Here is a 25018-nt window from a genome sequence, read left to right as displayed (position 1 = left end):
ACACAGCCCAGCCAGCCCCTATGGACAACAGCAGCACAACACAGCCCAGTCAGCCCCTATGACAGCAGCACAACACAGCCCAGCCAGCCCCTATGGACAACAGCAGCACAACACAGCCCAGTCAGCCTCTATGGACTGAGTGGTCACAGCCCCTATGGACAACAGCAGCACAACACAGCCCAGCCAGCCCTAGCTTCCACCCTCCCTCTTCACTGTCCACAGCCAGAGAGAGAAATGGCGCCGACGCGGGGACCTTTTATAGAATCCAAAACCCGCGAGATCCGGAAGGCGGGATGATGACATTTTACCGCGATTTCAGTTCCGAGTCAGGCGGGAAGAGTCGAGCCTGACTCGGATACGACTCGGATCGATGGGGCTCGGGTGGGTTCAGATTTCAGAAATCCGAACCCGCTCATCCCTAATAAATATATATAATATATATATATATATATATATATATATATTAGGGGTGTGCACCGGCCACTTTTCGTGTTTTGTGTTTTGGTTTTGGATCTGGATTTTTCTTCGTGTTTTGGATCTGGATTGGTTTTGCCAAAACCACCCTTCCGTGTTTTGGGTTCTGGGTTTTGTGTTTTGGATCTGTATTTTTTTTAAAAAAAGCATAAAAACAGCTAAAATCACAGAATGTGTTGGTTTTTCTGCTCCTATGCTATTATTAACCTCAATAACCTTAATTTCCACTAATTTCCAGTCTATATAGTGTTTTTATGTCCAAAAGGTTGCACCAAGGTAGCTGGATGACTATGCTAAGCGACACGAGTGGGCGGCACAAACACGTGACCCATCTAGGAGTGATACTGCAGTGGCAGACAGGATGGCAGTTTGAAAAACTAGGCCCCAAACTGTACATAATGCAAAGAAAAAAAAGAGGTGCAAGATGGAATTGTCCTTGGGCCCTCCCACCCACCATTATGTTGTATAAACAGGACATGCACACTTTAACAATGCAATCATTTCAGTGCCAGGGTCTGCCACACAACTGTGGCTGAAATGATTGGTTCGTTTGGGCCCCCACAAAACAAGCTGGCAATTAATCTGTCCCTGCACAAACTGGCTCTACAGAGGCAAGATGTCGTCCTCATCCTCCTCATCCACCAATTCCTCACCCTCTTCAGTGTTGTGTACATCCTCATCCTCACAGAGTATTAACTTGTCCCCGCTGGAATCCACCACCACAGGTCCCTCTGTACGTTCTGGAGGCTGGTCTCCCTGGAAGAGTTGATAATTCATTTTTATGAACATCATCTTCTCCACATTTTGTGGAAGCAACCTCCTACGCCTTTCGCTGACAAGGTTCCCGGCTGCACTAAACACTCTTTCGGAGTACACACTGGAGGGGGGGCAACTCAGGTAAAAGAGAGCCAGTTTAAACAGGGGCCTCCAAATTGCCTATTTTTCCTGCCAGTACAGGTATGGACTGTCTGATATGCCTACTTGGATGCTGTCACCGAGTAATCCTCCACCATTCTGTCAATGGTGATAGTATCATATGTAGTGACAGTAGACATGTCAGAAATTGTTGCCAGGTCCTTCAGACCGGACCAGATGTCTAAACTTGGTCCTGCCTGCCCTGCATCACCGCCAGCGGGTTGCTTAGGATACCTAAGTTTTTTCCTGGCAGCCCCAGTTGCGGGAGAAAATGAAGAAGGAGCTGTTGACGTGTCACGTTCTGTTTCAGCTGACAGTGTTTTCACCAGCAGGTCTTTGCACCTCTGCAGGCTTGTGTTGGCCAGAAAGAGAGACACCACATATGCTTTAAACCTAGGATCAAGCACGGTGGCCAAAATGTAGTGGTCTGATTTCAACAGATTGACCACCCTGGAATCCTGGCAGAGCGAATGAAGGGCTTCATCCACAAGTCCCACATGCCGAGCGGAATCGCTCCGTCTTAGCTCCTCCTTCACTTTCTCCAGCTGCTTCTGCAAAAGCCTGATGAGGGGAATGACCTGACTCAAGCTGGCAGTGTCTGAACTGACTTCACGTGTGGCAAGTTCGAAGGGCTGGAGAACCTTGCACAACACGGAAATCATTCTCCACTGCGCTTGAGTCAGGTGCATACCCCCTTCTTTACCTATGTCATAGGTGGATGTATAGGCTTGAATGGCCTTTTGCTGCTCCTCAATCCTCTGAAACATATAGAGGGTTGAGTTCCACCGCGTCACAACCTCTTGCTTCAGGTGATGGCGGGGCAGGTTCAAGAGTGTTTGCTGGCGCTCCAGTCTTCGGCACGCAGTCGCTGAATGGCGAAAGTGGCCAGAAATTTTTTGGGCCACCCAAAGCTTCTCCTGCACGCCCCTGTCACTTTTCAGAAAATTCTGCACCACCAAGGTTATTGTGTGAGCAAAACATGGGACATGCTGGAATTTGCCCAGATGTAATGCCCGCACAATATTGGTGGCGTTGTCAGATATCACAAATCCCCAGGAGAGTCTAAGTGGGGTAAGCCACTGGGCAATGATTTCCCTCAGTTTCTCTAAGAGGTTGTCGGCGGTGTGCCTCTTACTGAAACCGGTGATACACAGCGTAGCCTGCCTTGGAATGAGCTGGCATTTCTGAGATGCTGCTACTGGTGACGCTGCTGCTTTTGCTGCGTAAGGTGATACATCTACCCAGTGGGCTGTCACAGTCATATAGTCCTTAGTCTGCCCTGTTCCACTTGTCCACATGTCCGTGGTTAAGTTGACATTGGGTACAATTGCATTTTTCAGGACACTGAGGACACTTTTTCTGACGTTTCTGTACAGTCTCGGTATTGCCTTCCTAGTGAAGTGGAACCTAGACGGGATTTGGAACCGGGGACACACTACCTCCATCAATTGTCTAAATCCCACGGCACTAATGGCAGATACCGGATGCACGTCTAACACCAACATAGCAGTCAAGGCCTCAGTTATACGCTTTGCTTCAGGATGACTGCTGTCGTACTTCATCCTCCTCGCTAAGGACTGTTGGATGGTCAATTGTTTAGTAAAAGTAGTGGTGTTCCTACTTCCTCTCTGAGATAATGTTCAACTCCCAGCAGCAGCAACAGCACTAGGAGGAAGTGCTTCTTGATCTTTCCCTATGTTATTTTTATCGGAGAAAGTTTGTCCTCCATTTATGTTATACTGATATATACGTGCGGCTAAGGCGCACACAATCACAGAAAATATTTTTTTATTTTTGCTGGAGAGTAGTGCACTTTGTGGGTTACACCACCCTTTAAGAAATGAGCCAGCCGGCTCTTTACTTATGGGACACAGGCGCCTGCTTGGCACTACTTTGTTGATGCACGTGCGTCTACTGCGCACACAATTCACAAACACAAAAAAATATATTTTTTTATTTTGTTTGGAGTGCCCTTTGGGGGTTACAGCACCCTGTAGAGGTCAATCCAGCTGGCCCTTTATTTATGGGACACAGGCGCACGCTTGGCACTACTTTGTTGATGCACGTGCGGCTACTGCGCACACAATTCACAAACACAGAAAATATTTTTTTATTTTGTTTGGAGTGTACTTTGGGGGTTACAGCACCCTTTAATGGACAAGCCAGCCGGCCCTTTACTTATGACACAGGCGCATGCTTGGCACTACTTTGTTGATGCACGTGCGGCTACTGCGCACACAATTCACAAACACACAAAAATATATATTTTTATTTTGTTTGGAGTGCCCTTTGGGGGTTACAGCACCCTTTAACGGACAATCCAGCCGGCCTTTTACTTATGGGACACAGGCGTATGAGACCTCCTATAAAAGACCAATTAACTATGGAACATCTTCTACTCAAGAGTCCCTGAAGAAATCAGCTTTCTTACATGGATTAAACGTGTTGGACAGACACTCCCACTTGCTGGAAGCATCAGGTGTCTGCTAGAGCTCAGCAAGCTACAAATGGAATGGCCCACCATCCCCACCATCTCTCAAGACCTTCAGAAACACACCACCTACAGAGCCTGTTACCTGGAGCTGAGATCCTAACACTGACAGATGCCTCCAAATAATTAAGCACTTCATGCAGACACATCACTTAGCAGGGAAACGCCCCCTTCTAATCTACCTTGGAATAGAGCCCGCTCACTTCAATTAATGGTACCTGTCAAGGGGTGGGATAAATTAGACAGCCAGTGAACAGTCAGCTCTTGAAGTTGCTGTGATGTAAGCAGGAATAACAGGCAAGCTTGTGATGGCTAGATGATTGGGTCAGAACAGTAGTTATTACCTACTAAAAATGGTCCCAATGAAAAACAACCAGTGAACTGGCATCAAGGTCATGGGCACCCAAGGGCTTATTCATGCGCATGGGGAGATAAAACTAGAACGTCTGGCCCGATCCCACAGAAGAGCATCAGTAGCACAAATTGGTTAAAAAGTTAAAAAGAAAGGTGTAAGAACACACAGTTCTTCACAGCTTGCTACGTATGGGGCTCTTTAGCCGCAGAAAGGTCAGAGAGGTCATGCTGACCCCTGCCCACTGCCAAGAGTGCCTACAATGGGAATGAGAGTGTCAGAACTGGGCCATGGAAGAAGCTGGTCTGATTAATCACATTTTCATTTTCATCATGTAGATGACCCGGTGACTATGCGTAATTTACCCAGGGAATAGATGGCCCCAGAATGCACTATAGGAAAAAGGCAAGCAGGGAGAGGAAGTAAGATGCTCTGTGCAATATTCTGCAGCAAAAGTTTGGGTCCTGGCATTCATGTGGATGTTACTATGACATCTAGCACCTACCTGAACATTGTTGCAGACCAAGTACAGCCGTTCATGGAAGTGGTATTCCCTGATGGCAGTGGACTCTTTCAGCAGAATAATGCACCCTGCCACACTGAAATAATTGTTCACGGACATGACAAAGAGTTTAAGGTGTTGGCTTGACCCAGGGCCATCTCTTCCATTGGGCTTGTTGGGCAGTTTCCCAAGGGCCCAGAGCTTGTAGGGGCCTGCCAACCCGCCCCCCTGCAGCCAGTTGGTAAATTTGTGATATTTTTATAAACCGGCCGCCGGTGCACTGTATTCTGATCTAACCTCCCCCACCCCATCCCCCCCGATGACGAGTACTTAGTCTCAGTTTCACTTTCCAGGCGTTTTAGCAGCGCTGACATCGGCGCTGATGTGGGACTCCGGAGAGGTAAGAATAATATGGGTACAAGGTGTGCGATGTGGGCCCCCTTTGGAACCACACACCCTGCACCCATTATAAATACGCCCCTGCCACTACAGCTAACTGATCCTATCAACATCGATCCACATTTATTGAAAAATACTATCTAAATAGAATGTTAGTGTTCTATATGGACCTATCATATTACTAGAACTGGGATGGGTACGAGATGCTGGCTTCCAGGATCCGCGGTTGGGATGCCGGTGCCAAGTTTCTAACCGCAGGAATCCCATATGCCAAGATATTGAACATATCCCCTAGAACACAGGTTCTCAAACTCGGTCCTCAGGACCCCAAACAGTGCATGTTTTGCAGGTCTCCTCACATAATTACTATTGAAATAGTTAGCTGCACCTGTAGATCTTTTAAAATGTGTCAGTGAGTAATGAATACACCTGTGCTCCTGCTGGGTGACCTGCAAAAAGTGAACTGTGGGGTCCTGAGGACCGAATTTGAGAACCACTGCCCTAGAACTATCAAGCTGTATTTGTTACATTTTATTTATTTTCCAGAAATAGCAGGGCAACGTACAGCTTCAATATGAGCCGGAAGAGTGTGTGGATCTCTCACATCCCACCCACTTCTTAATGAAGTGGGCATGATGAGGAAATAATACCAGGAATCACAGGTGGTGGGGGGAGGGGCTAAAATGACATGATTTGCATAATTTATTCCTGCCCCTACCCCACGGCATTTTGCTGCAACAGGGGTGGGGCCTAATGACACTATCAGCCTGACAGCGCCATGGTCAGCGGCATCTTCTTTCCGGGCTTCTCTTGATAAAGAACAACTAAAAGTTGTCAAGTATGTTCCAGTCTCTGAAAATTTAAAATATAAATAAGTAAAGGAGAAGGAAAGATCTGTATATGGTGCACTCAATTAAAATATAACTTTTATTTAATCATATATAAAATAAAATAAAAAATACACACAAGGGAGCGCTATAATAAAAAGTTACAAATTAATTTAATATAGCATGATTGTTAGGATATGTTTTACACCTTAACATATAAATAAATATTACATATTAAACAGTTAAAACTATAATGGCATCAGCAGATAGACATCAACCATAGATCATAAAAATTAATTTAGATTGTATATATAGAGAGAAATCTACACAGATTTTAATCAGCCCATATAGTCTAGAGGGATAATGCTAGAGCACTGGCAACCACAGTGACCCAGGTTCGAATCCAGCACAGAGCAATATATTGGTTTAAATAACCTTGTAACCAATATATTTTCAGTATTCATCACATTATTAATTAGATAAAAAAGTATAAAGACAGCCAGCATTTGGGCTTATTGATCCTTATATTATATACTGTACCTGGATAAATGTACATGTTAATTCACAAAGTGGATCCCTGCATTCTAAACAGCTTTTTAAAGGCATAGTGGACTTTATATTTGTTCTTCTTGAGGCTATTTTGTCCTATTTTATTTTATACTAGTTTTTTATTTATTTAAATTATCTTTGGCCATATTAAGTGGTTTTATTATATGTAAGGTGTAAAACATATCCTAACAATCATGCTATATTAAAAGAATTTTTAACTTTTTATTATAGTGCTCCCTTGTGTGTATTATTACTGTTGTGTATTTAGTGTTTCCAGAACCTTTTTGGGAGCTGCAATATGGGTAACAATTAATTATTAATATATAAATACATTTTTGTGTCGGATATTTAGCTATATCAGTGTTCTAATTTCTATATATAAAATAAATTCAACATTTAAAGTAGTGAAATATAAAATATAGTCATATAGAAAGTGTAAATTAGTATGAAATGTGTATTAAAAAATACACTATACGCCTACATCTGGTCTTCTTATTTCAATTTAAATATAAGCCCTTGATTCTTGAGTGACTCAAATACTTTACTTGTACTGCTAGCCCAGGAAGTGTTGGGCTCTTCAGGGAGGCTCAGGCGTGCCCAGGTCGTGACCTTTGGAGACACGGTGGTGTGACATTGGTCACGCATGCTGTGTTGCACACCCATCTGTATACTGCTCCCAGCTCTGCTCTGTGTGCTCAGTCACTAAGTGTGACTGAGCTACCCCAGCTGATGAGGGACAGGACAGGAACGACTGTGAGCCTTCTCAGCTGGTTATTTAACTTTTTCTTTGGGGGCAAATGTGATGTTTTGTTTTTTTTCTGTGGGGAGAAATTTGATTGCTTTTTTTTTTCTGTGGGGGCCAATGTGTGTTTGTTTTCTTTCTGTGGGGACCATTTAGTTTTATTTTTTTCCTGTGGGGCCCAATGTCTGTTCTTTTTCCTGTGGGGGCCAATTTGTGACTGTGACTGTGTGACTGTGACTGTTTTTTCCCTTAGGGGCCAATGTATGTGCTTTTTTCCTATGAGAGACTGATGATGTGCCTTAGCAATTTTAAAAACTTGTTCGGTGTGCCGCCAGTTGAAAAAGGTTGAAAATCACTGGTATACACTGATATAAAAATTATGACTGATATTTAAATAGTAAATTCCAGTGCAATAGACACTTTTTTTTCTGTACATATACATAAAATAAGTGGTCCACAAGCGCAAAGTTCCTCTAACACTTCCGGTCCTGATAATCCTCTTGTCTGGAATTCTTCACCGTCTCAGAAAGAGAAAAGAGAGGATGAAATAATCTATTATGTTCACATATCCTTCTAGAATATTCAATTTATGGAGGTGTTCTTCCCTTTGAAAACTCACCTCATACCAATGAGATGAGTGTCTCTAAAGGTTTCTTTTATATACCTTCCGGTCTGATCAGCATAGGTATTAGCCACATACACCAAGACCCCTCTTATATAAAAGCTTACCTGGGAACAGGTATCGATGTTCACATAAAGGTATCTTTAATATCCACTCAAGAAGCTACTTCTTAGTTCACCATATGGGAACATAAATGGTATCCAGAAGGGTATTTTTTTTTTAAAAAAAGTGATATTTATTCCAGTTTAACAATAAAACATAGTCCTACAGTAGATAAAAAAAACATCCAATATTGATATAGCAGCATCCAAAAAAATGATAACCCACTATAATGGAAAATATTCCTTCCCCCTGGAAACCTATCTGCAGATAAGAGTTAGGACAAACAGTGCCACCCTCTTACCCGGTCTGAGAAGAGGTAAAGTTGTCCAAGGTAGATGTAAAAAACCAAAATCCTTCCACTGCATCCAGGTCTCCTGCTTTACACCAACACGTTTCTGACTAAGGTCCTTCCTCAGGGTGTGTCTAAAGCCTAACTGAAGGGGCTTTATATACCCCCATCACTAATTGGTAAATAGACTCACCAATCGTCATTAGCGGGTCTAAACTAAACTCCGGACAAACCATCCCAACACAACAGTAATATCTATAGTAAAAAATAAATAAAAATAAATTTCCTGGTATTCAAACATAATCACCATCCCATAAATAAATAATTAAAAATTTTCAGCATTCCAATTCATAATAATAAAAACTTTTCTTGTGAATAACAAGATATAATCCAGTCCATGTTTAAACAGTCTCCTTGTGTCACTGGACATTAGTTTAGTGCTCTTTTTAGTGCTCTTTTTTCAAGCATGGGGCCAAGATTGTGGAAGTGGAAGGATTTTGGTTTTTTACATCTACCTTGGACAACTTTACCTCTTCTCAGACCAGGTGAGAGGGTGGCACTGTTTGTCCTAACTCTTATCTGCAGATAGGTTTCCAGTGGGAAGGAATATTTTCCATTATAGTGGATTATCATTTTTTTGGATGCTGCTATATCAATATATTGGATGTTTTTTTTATCTACTGTTGGACTATGTTTTATTGCTAAACTGGAATAAATATCACTTTAAAAAAAAAAAAAAAATACCCTTCTGGATACCATTTATGTTCCCATATGGTGAACTAAGAAGTAGCTTCTTGAGTGGATATTAAAGATACCTTTATGTGAACATCGATACCTGTTCCCAGGTAAGCTTTTATATAAGAGGGTTCTTGGTGTATGTGGCTAATATCTATGCTGATCAGACTGGAAGAGATATAAAAGAAACCTTTAGAGGCACTCATCTCATTGGTGTGAGGTGAGTTTTCAAAGGGAAGAACACCTCCATAAATTGAATATTCTAGAAGGATATGTGAACATAATAGATTATTTCATCCTCTCTTTTCTCTTTCTGAGACGGTGCGGAATTGCAGACAAGAGGATTATCAGGACCGGAAGTGTTAGAGGAACTTTGCGCTTGTGGACCACTAATTTTTATGTATATGTACTTTAAAGGATTGGTGACCTAGAGTGTGGACTGAGCAGCAGTTCAGGGGCGCTGGTGGCTACAACGTATCTTGTCTAACTTTTTTTTCTGTATTAAAATATAAATAATATGATTGTTTTTCAGGTATTTTTTACTATATTTTTTTCACCCTGTTCACACAACTAAAATGTTCATTAATAATTGACAAGGTTGTTTTAATAATGTAAAATTATTAAAAGCTGTTTGTGATATACTGCCCAGATTAATTATGTATACACCAACATTGGGGGGTCTATGAACAAACACATTTAGACATATCCTGAAAGCCATCTTATATTGCTACTGTATAAGATATGCATGCTTGCACAACACTGACATTTTGATGATTGCAACTAATTAGGACACCTACATCTGTATGTAAAACATAAAAATAATAATGAATATTTATAGCATAATATCATAAAATAACAAACACTGGGCCTGATTCAGACCCACTCGCGAGCGGCTGTCCGCTCGCAAGTGGGTCGATGGTCTGCACTGAGCATGCGCACGACGGAGGGAGCTCCGTCGTGCGCATGCGCCAGACACGACGAGCGAAGGACTTTCCTTCGCTCGTTGTGTCCGATCAAAGGGGGCGTGCTGTCAATGTTGATTGACAGCACGCCCCCTTTGGTGGGCGTGCCGGGGGCGTGCCTCCCTGACGGGGGCGTTCCCACGGGAACGCCTCCCGTCAGAAGCCGGCCCACTGACATCACTAGTGATGTCAGTGGGAGTGATTTTGGCTCTGATAGAGCCAAAATCACTCCGGAGCTTGCGGTTGAAAACCTCAACCGCAGGCTCCGGCTCGCAATTTCGATGGTCGCGATGGTCACGACCATCGCGGCCATCAAAATGCACGCTCGTATAGCCTGTGGGTGGTGACCCACAGCTATACGAGCGTCCAGGAGGACGCTCCATGAAAATGGAGCCCGGCCCTCATGCAGAGCGTGCGCTCTGCTCAGAGCGTACGGCTCTGAATGAGGGCCACTGTTTCCAAATGAAATAAACAAAATAACAGCTGATTGTTATGTCCAAAAACAACTGTCGCAGGTGGACATTGCCAGGGGAATAATAGCAGCTGGAGTGGGTGTGGCCTTATTAATTAAAGGGGCAGGGCCTCATGTCACAAAAAGATATGATAGAATAATTATCCTTCTACTATTAGGTTAAACATTTTATTTTTTTTACTTCATTACAGGCTATATATGATGTCTACAGACTTAGTAAATCATCCCTTTGAGTAAATTGTGTATTATGTAGAAATGCGTCAGCTGCTGCATGTTTGAGACCTGGCAACTCACTTTGGGAATGCTGTCATGCATTCACATTATTTTACTGACATCTTGGTTTATACAGATAAAACTGGAAAGCTGCTAACCAGGAGTCTGTGATGTATACAAAGTCAGGAATGTCCTGGATCATTTCGGAGGACACAGAACTATTGCTGCAAGTATTTCTTGTTAAGCCTGCAAGTCTACATCTTTTCCACAGTATGCCACTTTGTTATACAGCCTTACTGTTATGAAACACCTTTCTATTTTGCATAAACCAACGTCTACTGTCTATAACAACTGCCCTTATTTCCTTAGCGAACAATACTCTCACTGGTACTGAGATGCCACCAGGTCTTATACTCAGATTAGTAGAGGTATATACAAAATGACAGATGATTATACAAATGAGACTGGAATAGTAGTAAACCACTAGAACACAATAACAATGAATGGTACAATAAGTGCATAGACAATCACTGCAGGAACTTAAAAAGAACAGACTAAAACAGGTGATAGCACATAACAATGTCACTGTTCCAAAAGTAATTAGGGTAATACTTAGCAAAAGGTGTAATTTGAAGGAAGCATGAGACCATAGCTCAGATCGGCTCTGCACACAGAGATACAGGAAGTTCAACAGCATTGAGTAAAACCAGGATCTGCAAGCTAACTAAAAGGCATGAAGCTATAATCAGCAGGGACATGAAAGGCAGATTGCCTTATAACAGGAATAATAGCCAATTCTCAGTTAGCATAAAGCCCAGCCATCTAATGAGAAAATGGATGTAGCTTAGCGGCTGCTCATATGTGGCAGCGTCCTGGCTGCCAGACAACAGTCGGGACCATGAGACCTCGCAGCCTCCTGGAGTCCCGGTTGCTTTCACATAACATTTCACATAGCTTACAAAAGCTAACACCATCTATTGTTGGTGTTAGCTATCAGGCACAATCTCTGAATAGTTACACTTTTGGGAGCTTGATGAATGCAGCCACATTGGGAAAGGAAGACTGCTGGCTGTGGGACTGCAGAAGATATCATCAATATACCTGCTACAGACCCTGATCATACATATGGTGATCCACAGTTTTCTGGAGATTTACTGCATTTTTTTTTCTTAGTATCATGAGGGTAATGAGATTTGTTTACATTTGCTCCTTTGACACTCTAAATTGTTAACTAATTGTTTCATAGACTGTCCTGAAAGTCCTGGCCCGGACAACTGAAAAATAGCGTAATTCTGAAAAACAGAAATTCAAATTATAGTTTTAAAAATCTACCATTCCATAACAATTCTCTCCATGTTACCCAATCCATTGTAAATTTCCAGAATTTCACCCTTCTCTCATGCTCCCAACATGATTAACAAACTTATAGTTGTCCTTTGCTCTTCTAATTTCATGAATGATCTACTGCTCCCAAAGTTTGCCACTCTGTTTCATGCTGAATTTCTCCCCAAGCTAAACCAGCTTGGTTTAGTCTTTATAATGAGTGCCACTTTAAAAAAACAGGGAGAGTCGCATAAATCCCCATAGCATTGGAAACTCTATTACATTTAGCCCCTATAATCTGGTTGGCTGATATGGGCATCATTAATGTAACTGGACAGCGGTGCACCCTGTGCAGCACTGCTGCCCCTCTCACTCCCTCTCTGCCCCCCTCCTCCCCCTGAGCCCTTACCTTTCCTTCCATGGGGTGGAGGGCGGGTGGGATCCTGCACCAACATTCTTTGTGCGCTGCGCACCACTGCCGGAGGTCTCTTCCTGCAGACCTCTGGCGCCGGGAAGTGTGTAGCCTGTGCCGCTGGAGGATTCCACCCTGTGCAGAGGCACCGGCTGCACCACCCTCCCTACGGCCCTGATGGGCATCACTGCCACTTTTCATTTTTAAAAGCTTTAGCAGATCTATCCCGTAGTCTATACACTTTGGCTAACTTGCCAGGCCAATCACCCAGTCTACCAAAACAGATAAATAAATGTATTTAAAAGATTATTTTTAGTTACGTGGCATTGGTATGGGTTACAATCTTCAGAGCAGGCTACTCTTCACTTTCCTAAATTCAGAACCACCATGGGTGCTTATACAGTCTCATACACAACTTCTGTATTAAATAATAGAAGGTTGCCCCATGCTCTGTTTTAAAAGCGTACAGTACCACGGGTGTAGTTCAAATCCAGACAGCGGAAGCCCGGCAGGTAGGTATCGCTAACCTAATTCCCTACCCTAACCCTCCTTTAGGGGTGCCTAACCCTAACCTCCCCCCAAGTGCCTAACCCTCCTCTAAGTGCCTTAACCTAACCCCCCCTTCCCCGCAGCCTAAACCTAAGTCTCCCGGGGGGGTGCCTAACCCTAAACCCCCTTCCCCTAGCCTAACCCTCCCAGGGGGGTGCCTAACCCTAAATTCCCCCGGGAGCCCTAAAACCCAACCCTCCCCCTTGCCCGGCTTACCTTTGTTTGGTATGCCGGGCGTTGGGCTCCTGGCGTAGGTCTAATGACAGGCATTGGGATTTCGACACCTGTCATTAGTACCTTGCCGGGATTAGACAGTCGGGAAGCCAGCGGTCGGCATTTAGACCGTCGGCTTCCTGAGTGCATCCCAGTACCACTTCTAATAAGAGTTCACCGTGAACATCAGCCATCCTAAGCCAACATCTCTTGCTGTCCTGAAAAAGGTGCCTATTCCTCTAACCCTTTATATCTGTCCTATTTACCTATGCAACTGTTATGCCTCTTGCCTTTGTTATATACACAAGGTCTGCTTCTTATTATACAGTATGTTCCTTTTACAATATATATCATATTTTTTCCCCCACTATTTTGTACTAACTGTTTCAAAATGTATTCCTTTAATTTTAAAAATGTTCTATTTTTGGTATATTTTTTTTCTCCCTGGGTCCTGCCTGACAAGTGGCATTTCTGTGTTCAGTGCTCCCACCCACTCAACAGAAGCAAATAAATATAGGGGTGGGATGCAGCAAAGGGAGACATGTAGTCAAACCCCCGAAAATGCTGGTTTGACCTCATTTCTCATATGCACCAAGCCGATGCATTCTGGGGCTTGGATGTGGTGGGTAACGCCATTTTCAGATGGCATTACCTTATAGAAGCCTACGGGCTTCTATCAGGCGAGTGCTGTGAAAGGGATTCTGGGTCATAGACTGTGAAGTCCCTCATTCGCAAAGGACAGCTCTTACCGAGGGAGCTGTCCTTTGCTGTGTTATTCATGCATACCGGCATTACTAACGCTGACATTCATGCAAAGAGTGGTGGGATGAATCGCATCCCAGATGCGATGTGTCATGCATCCCACCAATATATTAAATTACTTTACGTATCACAGAATGTAGGGCCTGATTCAGAGATGTACACTAATGCATCCGATCCTGAAAGCAGCTGCTGTGCAAAAATAGGCTATTGCTTTAGCCTGCCTGAAAATGTACTGAGACGCCCACCGGCGGCTTCATAGATCCAAGTGATTGCGTACAAACATGCCGTGTTGGTCACAGAACTTTCCATTATTGGCCATCTGAGTAACCCTAAGGCCGTGCAGAATTGCTGTGGCAACTGAGAAACTTGCACCTTGTTTTCTGCATACGGGATCGCAGTTGTAGGTGGAGACACGCCCCGATAATGGTCATGACACACCAGTGATTTTGCTGCCACTACCCAAAACCTCCTCCACAGTGATTGAAAAAAAATCATTACTTTAATGGTGCATACACACGGGACAATCGACAACAATATCATTGTACGATCTCCCGGGTGTGCTGGACGATCGATATAAATCAACCAGCACACCACCAATTCACCAACGACTATAGCGATCTGCGATCAATGATCGCGGGTCCCTATAGTAACCTGTCCGATAACGACCAGGTTAGCCTGCATGCACGGTCGATGGACGATATCGATATTGTTCATATGTGCCCGCTCATCGCAGGTCGTTGGGCACCAAAAAATGCACGATGTGAACGATAATGATATGATCGATATCATAGTCGTTCATGTCGTCTATTTTAATCGTACCTTAAGCGCACAGTCGACTGATAATAGCTCAACTGTGAAACTATCAGCATGGTGTGTATCTCTGAATCAGGCCCTTAATCATGTGCTCAAATATAAGCAAATTACAGTTGCGTTTGTTATTAGGATGTTTTGTGAATTTTGCAAATATACAATTATGTTTCTATTATTTCATTGTAAGATATCTCATGAACCTCTAAAACAGATTTTTAGTTTCTTAGGAAATAAGAGCAGCAATAATATAAACTCTGTTAAATAGTCACTTAAAAGAGCAAACCAAAGCTATAATAATAAACTGCAAATGATGCAACATACATTTTTTATAAATAATAAATAAATAAATAAATAAATACCAATACAAATATATAAAGTAAAAAGTATCATGTAACACCACAGCAATATTGATGCCATTTACAGAACATGACTCCAATATGCTATAAAAAAAAATCAACACTCTGTATCTGTATTGGTATTATGAAGCATGCCACAAGATAATAGAAAATTGCTTCCTTAGGAACGATCTTTAGTATACCGTCCCAAAGTTTAATTGTAGATATCTGTGCGTGTGAAAGAGTAGTGAATCAATAGGGGTCGAAAAGCATTAATCATATGGCTGGCTCTTCACTAATTAGGAGCATGACTGTCCCACCATAGCATGTGGGTGGATAGTCCATCAGATGAAGAGATCGTCATTTGAAATAACAGTCTCACTACTCCCAAGTACAGTATCCATATGTTTCAATATAACCTGAGATAATTAGTTCAGTACTAGAGAAGAACAATTTAACCCACTGTGTCAAGGATATAATAAAATCAGAACACAACCAAATCTAATAATCTGATGCATTTCTTTGCATGTGCTGTTTCATCAGAGACATGCATTGCAGTCCTTAGAGCAGGGAATTTAAACCTCTGCCCTCCAATCACTGTCTGGGTTTTATTAGTTTCCAACAAATATTCAGCAACTTGAAAAAACTGTCTATTGTAATAATTTACATGTATCTTAAATAATGATGCCACATATTAAACAATCACAACTTATTACAGTAGCAATGTTTGAGTACATTTCATTGCAACAGATATAAATTAACATTGGCTTTTTATACCGCTGAATGCATTATTCCAGCCTTGCAATTGTTATGAAATGTATTGTGGGGTTATAGGATACTATTATAACCTAATGTGAATTTATTGTTAATACATAATTTAACAAGTACATAGAGTATTATGTTACATCTATTACAGTTTGCTGTTATAACTGTGGATTATTCTTTTAAGTGGCAATAACCACTGCTTTTATCCCATTCCTAGGTGTGATTTTAGACAGCAGAATCTCTTGTACAGCATTAATATTTCATTTTTATCACTAGGACAAGGAAGGTATTTTTGCTTTGTCTGTTTTCAAGTTGTTATATAAAATACATATATAAATTACTCCGTAAGTCTTTTATGAAATGCTGCTTATGATTGTAACAGGAGTGAAATAATTAAAAGTGGTTCATTGCTGTGACCTCATTTAGATGTGACCAAAAATTTGCAACATATATGTGCACAGTGGTTAGCATTGGTACCTCATAGAATTAGGGACTTGTCTGATCCTTACCAGAGCCTGATCCATTTGGAATATGTACATGCTCCAGTGCTTGCTTGGTTTAACTCCTGGTGCTCCTGTATATGCATTTTTGGCTGCAACCTTTTTTTATTTAAAATAAGTACAGCTAAAAATACTGTATAAACAATGCAGCTGTTTCTAGATTAAGTTTAAACTGCATCAAGAGACACTGTAAGCATACCTTGATGCAGCTGCTTATTATAAATTAAGACATAGGCCCTCATTCAGAGCCGTACGCTCTGAGCAGAGCGCACGCTCTGAATGAGGGCCGGGCTCCATTTTCATGGAGCGTCCTCCTGTACGCTCGTATAGCTGTGGGAACGCCCCCGTCAGGGAGGCACGCCCCCGGCACGCCCACCAAAGGGGGCGTGCTGTCAATCAACATTGACAGCACGCCCCCTTTGATCGGACACAACGAGCGAAGGACTTTCCTTCGCTCGTCGCGTCTGGCGCATGCGCACGACGGAGCTCCCTCCGTCGTGCGCATGCTCAGTCCATAACATCGACCCACTTGCGAGCGGACAGCCGCTCGCGAGTGGGTCTGAATCAGGCCCATAATCACTAACAGCCACTGAGTATAATTTGCATTATTCGGTTTATCCACTGCTACTTCAAGCTCTGAGCTGCCAACCATTTTCTTTTCTTTACTCCTTTTGATATGCAGTGTTGAGTTACTCACAAACACTATGCTGATTTCACTGGATGATAGCTTGATTTCTTATATTATGCTATGTCTGGGCCACAAATTGTTGCAGAATATGTTTCTCTATTTAGTTATTAAACATTCCGGGAAAGATTGTGGGATAAACTTTACTGTGACCAGTACATGTAAATTGTCATGACATACCATGGATGATAAAACAAATAGTATGTTGCACTAGATTACACTGACATAATTTTAAAAACAGCACCACCTACTGGTCTTTAAGTTTAGCTTCTCAAGTGAACTATAATTTTTTCCATACTCCAGCAATCAGTTCCAGAATTTTTGGCCTGGCATTATGGGTTGCCCTAGACACCTCCCCTTTTCCCCCTTATTTAACAGCTTCTCTAAAGCATGGCATTGGGATGTGACATCATAGCCCGGTGCCACATCCCATCCCTTCACTAACATGTAAGATCTGAAGCCTGCAGCTTAACAAGTAAGTTATTACCTACTGTTAGTTCTCCATGTCAAAGGGCACTGCTTATCACAGTGGCACCTACAGAAAAATAAAGACAGTGATAGAGGTGTAGATGTGCTAATTTTTGGAGACAGATAAAGTGTGAAGAGATAAAGTACCAACCAATCAGCTCCTAACTGCCATCTTACAGGCTGTGTTTGAAAAGGGACAGTTATGAGCTGATTGATTGGTACTTTATCTATCTGCACTTTCTCTCTCTCCAAGGCTTAGTACATCTAGCCCGAGTCACTTATTCAGTGTTTTATGTGCCTTTTTGCACCTTAGGTGATCATCTAAGTAAGTTCACCTATTGGTAGCACCGGCCCTGCCAAAGTTGTAACTATTGGCATCAAGTCTTTGATAAGATTTTATTCTAGCTGTACTGTTCATTTAGCACCCTTCAATTGTATAACATGTAATAACATGTGCTGGTCTAATCAGTCCATAGATGACTGTGTGGGAATGTTACGTGATCAGGGATGTAGTCTGGAATCCGACTGTCTAAATGCCGACCGCCGGCTTCCAGACTGCTTTATCCTGACTAGGAACGAATGACAGGCGTCTAAATCTAGACGCCTGTCATTTGCCCGACGTCTGGAGACCAGCGCCCGGCATCCCGATCGAGTGGATGCCGGGCGCCGCAGCGGACAGCCGCAGGGGGGGAGGGTCAGGCTTAGGGCTCCCGGGGGGGACTTAGGGTTAGGCACCCCCCCGAGAGGTTAGGGTTAGGCTAGGGTGAAGGAGGGTTAGGGTTAGGCACCACCGGGGGGAGGTTAGGGTTAGGCACCCCCGGGGGACTTAGGCTTAGGCAGCAGGGAAGGGGGGGTTAGGTTTAGGCACTTAGAGGAGGGTTAGGGTTAGGCACAGGGGGGAGGTTAGGGTTAGGCACCCCTAAGGAGGGTTAGGTTAGTATATACTTACCTTTAGGACGATCGGGATTTCCTCCTTTGTCAGACAGCCGCTGTCGGGAATTGAACCGCCGGCCGCATGTGTCGAACCCCATGATCAGTGTCGAACTGGGGCAAGAAGGGCCCAGCGGGGTAATGCAGTGGTAGGGGCCCATGCTTAAGGGGTGTGGTCAGCCACGAGTGTGGGGTGTGGTTGAACACCATAGACACTTGGCTAGCCATTAGGTGAATCTTGTAGTGTGTAGTTTCTATAGAATGTTAATTAGTGGTTCTGCTCAACAAGGTGACATTACTTGCATAGAGTAACAATGTATAATTTGAAAGCACAGTTTGGAACCTGGCCCCTATAGGAGGGGATGGGCTCTCAGGCAGTGGGGCCACCAGGGATTTCCCCTGTACCCCTGTGGGTCAGTCCAACCCTGTACGTGATGTAAATAAAATGCTGCTTCGAATATTTTTGACATGTCCCCCTTTAAAAGTACGGTAGACAGCATTTCATGTTGCTAAAGCAAAGGGGTTAATACATTTGTTTACTTGTTACTTAGTTTGGCAACTACAAACCACACTTATCACAATTAGAACTGAAAGCCAGCTAAGCAAAGTCATTTTTCATAAAATATTTCCTTGGAGGTGAATGTTTCTGATGAACTGGCTTAATTTGTAATAGCTTTTATTGCAGTTTCAGTAAGTAAGCACATCTAATGAGGTATACATTTTGCTAGATTTATAGAATGTAAAACAAAATATATTTATAGATTGATCCCAGGTGTTCATTGGAGTCAGCAAGCAAACATGAAGCTAATCGGAGTTGAAACAAAGGACAAATCCCAATAGGGAAAGTGTATTTTAGAAAGGGACATTTATTAGCCTGAAGCAAGTGATTGGGGAATGAATATGCATCATTATTTAAGTGCATATGTAAGGAATCTTGTCCACTAAAGTCTTAAATGTTGGCACATTTATATTGTGTTTATGGCTTTGTGACACTAAAAGCACCGAAGATCTTCTTAAAATATTATGCTTTTTTGTTTCTAGGTGGCTAAAAATCCATCAAGAACTACCAGATTAATATAAATACAGACAGAAATGTACCGTAGAACTATATATCCAATTTACAGATGACAATTCCAATTACGTGGCTGATTCTGAGTTGAGACCAAGTAATAAAAAAGCAAGTTACTTTGAATCTGGAACAAACCATGGGGTATATGTATTAAGTCTTTGAGAGAGATAAAGTGGATGGTGATAAAGTACCAGCCAATCAGCTCCTAACTGCCATGTTACAGGCTGTATTTGAAAAATGACAGTTAGGAGCTGATTGGTTGGCACTTTCTCCATCCACTTTATCTCTGTCCAAGGCTTAGTGCATAGATCCCCAGGGGTGCAAATACATTTATATTTTTTAGTGAATGGTAAATACTGGCTGCTTTTGCATATACTGTAGCTCACAAAGGCTGGACAGCTTTATTTTCACAATGCAATTAGGATTTCAGTTTCATTTATTTATTACTAGTTATTAAGGATGTGCGTTTACCCCCGTGTTTTGGTTTTGGATCTGTATCTCCTTCAAGGTTTTGGATCTGAATTTGGTTTTGCAAACCACTCTCAAGTGTTTTGTTTTGATTTTGGATCTAGATTTATAAAAAAAAAATAGATAAAAAGTTTTAAAAACAGCTAAAAATCATGTCATTTATGCAATCCAAAACCCAAAATTCAGATTTAAAATCCGAATCGCAAAAAAAAAAAATCAGAACCGCGACCTGGATTTACCCGGATTCACAAAATTCAGGTGGATTCCAATTTCTGGAGAACCAAACCGTACATCTCTACTAGTTATTTATATAGCACACACATATTACATTTCGCTTTACAGAGAATATTTAGGCATTCACATCAGTCCAGTGGAGAGGCCCTGTGGGAATATGAGAATTTTTGTATATAAATTTTTGCCTCTTTTAAAACAACACAGGAGTAAATAACTTTGATTGACAATAACATGTTCTAGGGTCTTTTTTAGAGTTCTACGCTATGCCAATTTCAGTGATTTTAGGTAAACTTTTTTGTTTGGAGTGTGGGAGGAAACCGGAGTACCCGGAGAAAGCCCACGCAAACACGGGGAGCATGTACAAATTCCACACAAATAGGGTCATTGTGGGAATCGAACCCAAGACCTCAGTGCAGTAAGGCAGTATTGCCAATCATTACACCATCCATGCTGCCCTATTAAATGTGTGCCCCGTGCAGTGCAACATGGTTTAGCAGAGGTGAAAAGTTACTTGCTATTTTTTGCTTTGCTCCCATCTCATACATCATATATCCATAGCCTGCGTGCATACATCATATATCTATAGCCTGTGTGCATACATCATTAAGCTATAGCCTGCGTGTATACATCATATATCTATAGCCTGTGTGCATGTACATCATATATCTATAGCCTGCGTGCATACATCATATATCTATAGCCTGCGTGCATACATCATATATCTATAGCCTGCGCGCATACATCATATATCTATAGCCTGCGTGCATACATTATATATCTATAGCCTGTGTGCATGCATCATATATCTATAGCCTGCGTGCAGCTTTGCAATTACGATCCTTGCAGAATCAGGCTCTCAGTGTGAAAGGGGTATAAGTTATATGATTGGACTTATAAAGCTAGTGCTGACATAGTGCTGATGTGTTATAGAGAGGATAGCTAAATAAACATGGGATAGCAGACATTCAACTATGTCCAAAATTTACTTTGTTTAGTACACCCAGCCAGCATCTTGCCAGAATGTCAGCTGGTCATCATCCTGATAGAGTATCAGCCAGCCAGCATCTAACTAACATCTTGGAAGATGAAAGGCCAGCCAACACTAAACCGTATTCTCAAGTAAGTTATTTGATTGGACATTATATAATATGTGCTAGGAGTAGTGCTGAAGGGTTAGAGAAAAGATGATAATAAAAAATATTGCATAGAAGACCAGATGAATATTTAAAAAGGCCCTATTTTAACTTTGTGTAGTACAGCCAGCCAACATCCTGTAAGAGTGCCAGCCTCCAACCAACATGTCATGTGAGGGAGTGCCAGCATCTAACCAGCATCTAGTGAGAGGGAGAGCCACCCTCCAACCACCATCCAGTGAGAGGGCAGGCCGGCCTCCAACCAGCATCTAGTGAGAGGGAGGGCCACCCTCCAACCACCATCCAGTGAGAGGGCAGGCCGGCCTCCAACCAACATCTAGTGAGAGGGAGGGCCACCCTCCAACCACCATCCAGTGAGAGGGCAGGCCGGCCTCCAACCAACATCTAGTGAGAGGGAGGGCCACCCTCCAACCACCATCCAGTGAGAGGGCAGGCCGGCCTCCAACCAACATCTAGTGAGAGGGAGGGCCAGCCTCCAACCACCATCCATAAACAATCTGTAAATTAGTGAATGAATATATTTTAAATTGTTCATGAGCACAGTCTATTGCTGAAGATGAAGTAAAAGAAGTTGTTTAGAAGCAATATAACAGAACTTTGTCATGTTCCTAAATCTCATCAGAACATGAAATGGAACAATAGGGATCATTTCTAAATCACAAAAGTGTAAAACTCTTCTTCTCTGACATTTCATGGCTAATTTAGTGCAAATTTGGAATCTTTCTCTACAGAAAAGCATGGATTTGCTGGCTGAAAGGGCGAGATGGTCTGAGGTGGGAGAAACATTAGCAGCGACTGGACCGATGGAGGACAGGTTATTCATAGCTAAGTGAGGGTTACAAAGCCTGTTTACAGTTGCATTGGAGACCAGAGTCAAGATTTAATTTTGGGAATATATTATTAAAATAAAGAGTGGAGATGGTGCATTTAAAGGCTTGGGGGCATATTCATCATACCTAAAAATGTTGTGTCCCCCTCACCTCCCCTCATCCCCGCACTCACCTGCCCGCTGCAGCGCCTCCCGCTTCGGTGGCTGCTCTGACACGTGGTCTCCCAGCAGCACACTGTATAGTTTAGAAAAAAAAAAAAAGTTTTTTTCTTTTCCTAAACTTTATTGCGTTCTGCTGGGAGAACACGTCTCAGAACAGCCACCGGAGTCAGAGGAGGGACCAGAGCGACAGAGAAAAACACCGGGGGACCTGTCCACGCTGACACAGGTGAGTTTTACCTGCTATTCACAACCTCAAAGTGGTGAATAGTAACACCATCAAATTCCAAAAGTACATCATTTTCTGAATTTGATGAATAGCATAATTTCCACATCCCCATACTAATGTACTAATGTATGGGGAGTGTGGATATTAACGCAGGGGGACTTAACCAGGAGATATCAGTGATATCTCCTCTGCTAAGTGTGTTCATGAATACTAAAATAACGTTAATTAAGGAAAATGTCCTTAAAAACGTTATTTTAGTGTTGACGAATAGGCCCCTTGTTCTCCCCACAAAAAGAATTGCATGCAGGTCTCATCCCTACTTACATCTACTTACAATAGGGCAATTTTGCTCCATCTTGATGACTTCGACCTACTGTATGTAGTAAAAATCCTCTAACACAGTGATAAATTCAGCCCCAAACTCTTTATTCTCATAATTTATTTTGGACAATGATTCATAAACCAACCAATATCTTGAAAGAAAACAAAATGATCATTAAAAGAAAATACTGTACTTCATTGCTTATCGAGTACATTGCAAATAATTGACAAATCACTAAGCGGTAAAACACATCATATAAAGTTATACAGTATAGCTTTTCTCATATTAATCAGTAATCAGTAATGTCCTATTAATTTCACCACATGCAGCACCAGTGTAACACATTTCTACCACAAAATTATTAATTACCATAATTAAACATATTATAGCAAAATAATTAACATTTTTAATTATAATTTAAATCATTCTAATAGTGATTTTAAAATGTGATGCCTAAAATCCTTACGGCACACTCTTATCAAATGACTCTATCAGGGGTTGTTGTAAAGACCATGCCAACCAAAGATAGATTAAAATAAAAAATATGTTCAATTAAAAACTAGAATAATTAACTAAGTACTGAATGTGCAGGATGATCTGCCCAACAGCAAGAGCTGGCTCAGTAAAGCATTTCAAGTGTCAGTATCCCGGCGGCCGTGATGCCAGCACCGATATTACTGGTGCCGGAATCCCGACGCCTATCACAATCCCGGAGTCGACATCCCGACTGCCGTAATACCTATGGTAGGTAGTGGGGGGGAGGGTTAGGGTGCTGGGTTAGGGTTAGGCACTAAGGGGGGAGGGTTAGGTTTAGGGTTCAAGGAGGGGGGTTAGGTTCAGGCACTAGCGGGGGGGTTAGGGTTAGGCACCAAAGAGGGAGGGTTAGGGTAGGGACAGGGGGAGGGTTATCATACCGAACAACAAGTGTCGGTATGCTAGCCCTATCCTGATGCTAGTGTCGGGATTTTGACAGCCGGAATCCCGACTGTCGGCACCCCATACCAATTCCATCCTGTCTTGCTGTGTAATTACAGTATGCATCCAATGGCCAACATTCCTGTGTAACTGGGTCATACAGCCCACCAAGGACCTCTGCAATCTGGCTGGGTCATTATGCAATAGGTAGTACCTACCCTTGTGTATCGATGCCTAATTCCCTAAGAACTGTAAGCTTGCGAGCACGGCCCTCTTACCTCTATGCCTGTCTGTCATTCACAGTCTTGTCTTATTACTGTTTGTTCCAAATTGTAAGGTGTAACAGAATATTCTGCGCTATATAAGTAACTGTTAATAATTTTCAAATATGTAGTGTGTGTCTTTATACAAATAGTGGTGATGTTTAACAGTGTCCAACATATTACACCCAGCAATTGCCAGCACATAACACTATATTTTCTCCAGCATTGCCTGGCATATAACATAGACAATTGCCTGGCCACCTCATTGTACCGAGTTCCTCTCCTCCCTTCCACATGGCCCACTCTCACTTGGTACCAGCGGTGAGCACAACTGTGGTATCAGAAGGTGTACAGCTAGGAGCTTGGTTGTGCTCTGTGACCCTACGCTCTTTTGACACTGCATGGAATCTGCCAAAATGGCTTTGCCTATCTTCCCCCTCTTCCACCAATGCCAGCCTTGATATGCAGAGAAAATAAACATTTTAGTTAATAAAAAGGGGGGAATCAATTGTTAGCTATTAATAGGTAAATTGAGAACAAGAAGCGCTGACTTAAGTGAGCATACAAACAACAATATATTGGAGCATATAAATTTAATATGAATATATATCAGAAATCTTTGATGGAGTTAAAAACACTGTAAATAAATAACTGAAATAAAATCAATGATAGACACCAGTGACGTGACTGCAATGTCAATTCATAGCACTGAAAAGCCACATATACTTGATATACCATAGAACCCTTTCCTGAAGGTTCAAAGATAACCTTCTAAAAGCACTCAGGGCCTCATTCAGAGGCGGTCGTAGGATGCAAGCGGTCGTTCTGAAACAGGGCAGCCGCTAGCATCCTGAACGGCCGCCTCCATGACGGTCGTTAGGCTGTGAGTTAACACCCACAGCTCTAACGACCGCTAAGGGTGATGGTCACGATGGTCAAGACCATCGCAACCATCATGGCTTACGACGAGACCCTAAG

Source organism: Taudactylus pleione, unplaced genomic scaffold (assembly GCF_031769625.1).
Source record: "Taudactylus pleione unplaced genomic scaffold, aTauple2 ptg000437l, whole genome shotgun sequence".
Taxonomy (NCBI): domain Eukaryota; kingdom Metazoa; phylum Chordata; class Amphibia; order Anura; family Myobatrachidae; genus Taudactylus; species Taudactylus pleione.
Note: the sequence above shows the minus strand (reverse complement) of the source record.